General features: G+C 32.1%; 1 protein-coding gene across 1 annotated transcript in view; it reads right to left on the bottom strand.

The window, feature by feature from the left end:
• Positions 1 to 509, bottom strand: part of LOC135218464 (uncharacterized) — a 14,623-nt gene extending 14,114 nt beyond the window's left edge. Inside the window, exon 1 of the mRNA XM_064254790.1 lies at positions 394 to 509. The gene's annotated coding sequence lies outside the window, so the exon portion shown is untranslated. The remainder of the gene's footprint in view (positions 1 to 393) is intronic.
• Positions 510 to 6,122: the final 5,613 nt, after the last annotated feature.

Genomic DNA, 6,122 nt, shown 5'->3' with positions numbered 1-6,122 from the left:
AGTCTCTCTCTCTCTCTCTCTGGCATATATGTCCCTTCTTTGTAAAGAGGCATATTTCTTATAAAAATATACATTTAGAGGCTTGAAAAAGACTGCAAGTTTGGCGCGACTACTCTTGATTCGATGATCCAGATTTAGACCAGATCCGATCCTAATGTGGATTCATTTGTGCTACGGCCAGACACTACGAACCAACACCCTGCATCTATTTAGCGTCTCAAGACTCCACGAGCTGTTTCCGCGTAATTAAGTGTAAAATTTACCTCACGTTTTTGTCTCTACACGGAAAATATTTCAAAATTGATATTTAACAAAATGTAGCTATTAATACAAGACAATATCATAAAACCCGTCAAAAGAATAACGATAACACTTATCACAATAACAACATACCTATTTAGGAGATTTACAATTTCATAACACGTAGTATATCCAACACCAGACCGACCAACAGAGCAAGTTCGCACCGAGAGCCGGATAGCAACTGCTTTTCCTTTCACTGTCTGCGAGAAACTAAAGGACAACGCAAATTGACCCCGAATAACTTTGAGCCATGATCTGCCCGGATGCTGCGGGAAAACTTGTCGTACGGCATCCAGAGAAATGGAGATGCTCGTGTCACCAGTGGCGACAGTGAATGAATAGTATTTTTTTCTCTTCTCAGCTGTGAATGAATCATCGAAGGATTAATATTTACGTACACAAAATACACGTGTAAAAATCTGTAGGCTTTGATGTTTCTGCCAAGCCAAGTGTTGTGAGAAGAGATGTTGAAACAATTCCGATCGCGAAGGAATCTAGTCTATAAATATATATATATATCTAGTCTATAATATATATATATATATATATATATATATATATATATATGTATATATAATATATATATATATATATATATATATATATATATATATATATATATATATATATATACACGTTTATATAGTCTATAATTCAAATATTAACAGCTGATAAGTGAAGAACACACACACAAACACGCTCCACACACACACACACACACACACACACACACACACATATATATATATATATATATATATATATATATATATATATATATATATATATATATATATATATAGTACATAATATATATATACTATATATATAATATTATCATAATATATAATATATATATATATATATATATATATATATATATATATATATATATATATGTATGTAATATTATTGCACATCTTGCAGGGAAGGATGTTTGAAATTTGCAAAGCACTGTCCTTGACATGAAAGCACAAACTTTCACAACAACGCGTATATCATTAAATTTTCATCTTCGACCTGGCATAGGATGGGCAGTAACACACTTGACAAATGTTATACCTTCCAGCCAAGTCACCGAAAGGAGCTAAATTAGATCAAATTATCCATTTCTATTGTTTTGTCAGTTATTGATAGCAATCAGTCATTTGATTCATTTCTTACTTTATGGGGCTAACTTAGATTGAGTGATATCATATGTGCAGCTACAACAGAAGAATTGGTAGCAAGCCCCTTTTGCTTTGCCTTTCAAACCCAAATAGGTGAGTGGGATGTGCCATGACAGCAGCAGTCAGGCGATTAATGTCTTGCTTTGCCCTGCAAGCCTCGTCTTGTTGATGATTCATACGATATTCTAACTGAAATGAGAACAGAAACAAATCCTTTTCTATAAGTTCATTAATTTATCAACACTCGCTTTCCTTGCGTTTTTGCCACCAAACGAGACTATGAGCAAAACAAGTGTTGCCGTGTTAGGTTCTGTCAAAGAAACTCACATAAAAGTTAACAAATTAGTAAGTTTCAAGAAGCAATTAATTACTAATAAGACTTTTGCTTATGGAATGTCAGTTTTAATTAGTAAATCATTTTTGTTATAGTAACAGTAACACCCGCTATGACAAGTTGTTAACAGAACTCTTCAGTCGTTGGAGAAATTAACCAATGCTGGATGTAATATAGTCTTTCTTGGGGAAGTGCAGCAACTTATTCGATCACTAAAAGCTGTTCCTTGAATTCCCAGGACCATCCACGATGGATATGGGTCTAGTAATACTACTCAAGAACGGCAGCTTTTTTTTTTTCACTGATAGAGTGCCAATTTTGAGAGGCAAAGACCGACATCTGGAAAAATATGCGTGGGTCATACTACTCGGAGATAGTAATGCTAACGATATTTCATTTGCTCTTCTCACGAGCTGATAAAATCCTTCGAAACTGACGTAGCGTAATACAATTGCACTTAGCAACAAATGATGGCCCATGAATTAATAATAATAAGTATAGAGTCAATGCCATCTTGTTTTCATCAAGCATACAAAGTCATTTGCCACAAGCCATTAATTAACTAGATTCGATTCAGCTAGTTTCAGATTATATATATATATATATATATATATATATATATATATATTATATATCATATATATATATATATATATATACATATATATAATATATATAATATATATATATATATATATATTATATATACATATATATATATATATATATATATATATATATATGATATATATATGTACTATATAATATATATATATATAGAATTATATATATATATATATATATATGCATATATATATGTATATATATATATATATATATATATATATTACTATAATTATATATATATATATATATATATATATAAAGGTAATTATGATTCCATGCTATGGAAAAATTATTTACGACGGAGCACATTATCTCTCTCTCTTATTTATTGGTTTACAGCCAAAATAATAATAATGAAAAATAAATAAATATATGTATATATATAGATAATCAATCTTCTTGAAAAAATTTTCATAACGTAGGTTAAATAAAAAAAAAATTAAGTTTAAAGCAGAACTAAACATTAATATAGAAAATAAGTATGGTACTTTGTGATATATTGCGTTAATCATATTTGCTTAACAAATTAGCGATACATCATAAAAATCAACTTATAAACGAGTCGCTGACTGATGGCAAGAGATGAAACTGAAAAATCGATGAAACTGAAAAATCGTGTCTTGGTCACTTCCTTTTTAACACTTTAATATCGGGAACGCCTGAGATTATTACTCTGTTAAGGGAAAACATAAACAGTATATTTAATAATCAGATATTAGATCGAAATATGGAACAATAAACATGATAAGCGCCGGAAGTTATGGTTTCTATCAGATAGTATAATTCTCTTTGTTTTGATTTATTGTCTTACAGTAAAACAGTATTACATCATCTTTTAAAATTCCCTTGACAATTAGCGATACTTTTTCTTAGGATAACAAATTAAAAGTATGAAAGAAGATTTATTAATCATTTAGATATATAGTCAACTCACCAGCTAAAAGTCATTGTTGGTAACGAGAAGGAAGTCTCATATGTTGATACAAAAGTTACTGAGAAAAAGGACTTAACAGCTGCGTAATGTCCATGAGCAATATACAAAAAGCTTAGCAACTGGCAAACTAATATAAACTTTTTCGTCTGTTTATGATGATGTATGAACGAAACGAGCAAGCAATCAAATAATAATAATAATAATAATAATAATAATAATAATAATAATAATAATAATAATAATAATAATAATTAATAATAATAAAAAGGTTTGTAAGAATGACTCATCTCGGTAAACATCTATAGTATCATTTATAAGTCTTAATAGCTTTTGAGCATATTGGCAACTCTGAACTGAGCACCATTCACTTTTGGAATTTGCATTTCTTTTCATGTCTCGGTGCCTCTTGAATTCTTTATCCTATCAGCTTAAGAGGTTGGTTTGTCACCACTTGAATAGGAAAGCTCATTAAAACTATCGTTAAAATTTCCCGTTTTTTACTTGCGAGAATCCGGATTTCTCTCAGTCTCTGCATCATTAAAAACGTTATCTTTTCTCTGATCTTGAGTCGTTCGTCCCTTTCCTGGTAGTAGGAAAATAAGAAAGCAATCGTGTTCACACGCAATCTTGTAGATTTGGAAAAATTCATGATAGCTGCGCTGAGTGGATCGTTGCGCTTCTCTCCTTGCGTCATCTTAGCAAATATTTGAACGGCTGAAGAAACATTTCCTTCCTGATTGAAGCCATGAGATTGACTGAAGAAAAATTCGCCGCTGGTTAGTTCTCTCCCTCATAAGAGAAACGATCATCGTAAACCGATGAAAGACTTTCTGTCGGATTCTCAAGGTTTTGGATTTTGATGTAAATTCGTTTATTTTCAGAGCATGTATTTCTGTTTGCAAGTTAAAAAAAACTCCAGTTTATGATAATTCATTAAAAATGTAAGAAGTGACGTTAACCTAACTTACATTTAATATTTCCCTACTATTGAATTGGTATTTTATATGTATCATATTCGAAACCCAGTTTCTTCATTCTCACGTTCTTCACAGTAAAAAAATCTTGAATGATTATTAAAACATTTCCTTTCAGGAGAGATAGCAGGCTTTGCAAAGATTTTAAAGTTGTTGACACTTTTTCTTCCTTTGATATTGAAAGGGATGTGGCAATGTTTAGTTGAAGTTTGAAAATTAAAATGTTATGAATGACTTGTGTTCAGTAAGGAAATTATAACTCATATATGTTTGCGCGATTGGCCTTATGGCATTCTTGATTTAATTGTTATCGTGGTTATTTCAGCTTCTATTTCTAATGTTGCCTACTGTCCTTATAATTTCTACATTGTGTTTGTTTTATAAAAACAACTATAAAAACGATGAGAGCGTCATCACAAAAAGATGGGGAAAATATTTTCTCGACTTATAATAAACGACGTAAGGAGTAAATTGTAATGTAATTGCTTTAAAATTATTTGTTACCTAAAATGAAATTTTGCTAAAGATGTAAGAATGTGGGTCATTACTCTAAGAAATTAACTCAGGGATACTACTTTTATTTCTCATTCATTATTTATTTTTGTGTGTGTTTTTACGTTGGTTTGCTTTAGGCTATGATTTAATGATAACTTCGGATAAGCAACCATCGACAGCTTAAAGTGAAATGAGATAAGATAATATTGAAAACTTTTTTATGAAAAAAACAAAGGTTTTACGCTTAACAGAATGTTATTGAGTGTGACGTTACAAATGTCAACTGTAGATTCACTCATTTACTTCTCGAGTAAATACATATCCTGGGAAATAGACGATCCAATACCTATCAGTGAAATGTCCCAAATATTCTACTGGCTATCTGTCAGAAGCCTTGCACGCTTACGTCCATCCATCCATCCATACGCACACACACATACACAAACACACACACACACACACACACACACACACACACACACATATATATTTATATATATATATATATATATATATATATATATGACCTGATTTCAGTCATTTAAGGGTTCTACCAATGCGTAATAAAACGAGGAGGATAAGGTTAACGCTATTTGTAACCTTTGTACGATGCACGTTGGGTGCACTACTGATGACCCCTAGACAGGCTTGCATGTCATCATCACTCACCTCCCCTAGTTAGCCAGACGGCCTCAGGAAAGTGGGAACCAGCGTATTCACTTATCACATCAATTTGTTCACTCTGATTGGATGCATGTGTGATAGGTCGTACTCATCTTGAGCCCCGGTTTTAATGTGCCAGATGACAGCGTTGTCGATTTTAATTTCTTTCACACGGTACGGGTCTAAATAGGGGTGTTCGAGTTTGTTTCCTTAGTATCAGCCTTTTCAAACAGACTTTGTCCCCCAACTGTATCTGAGACATCTGTGTATGGAACCGCTGATCATATTTCATCTGATACTCTTCATTGTCTTAAGAAAAATTTCTGCGTTGTCTGAAACACTCTCCTGTTCAAGTTACAAAACATCACCTGGTATTGCATGACACTGTACAATGGTAAAGCTCAAGGCTTCATGATCACAGTATAAGGCAGTGAGGGATCTTGCCCATACACTAAGAAAAACGGGGTATTTCTGATGGAACTATTGTATGCCTATTTAGAGCAAATTCCACCTTCAGAAGCATTTTTGTCCTTGGTCAGATTGTCTGCCACTAAATACTCCAAAAGCCCATTGGCTGAAGGCCGGTTAGAGGCTATGGTGAAGTGATCTATTTCTATAATCTT

The sequence above is a fragment of the Macrobrachium nipponense genome, chromosome 9 (assembly GCF_015104395.2).
Source record: "Macrobrachium nipponense isolate FS-2020 chromosome 9, ASM1510439v2, whole genome shotgun sequence".
In the NCBI taxonomy this organism is placed as follows: domain Eukaryota; kingdom Metazoa; phylum Arthropoda; class Malacostraca; order Decapoda; family Palaemonidae; genus Macrobrachium; species Macrobrachium nipponense.
This window is presented reverse-complemented; position numbering and strand designations above follow the sequence as displayed.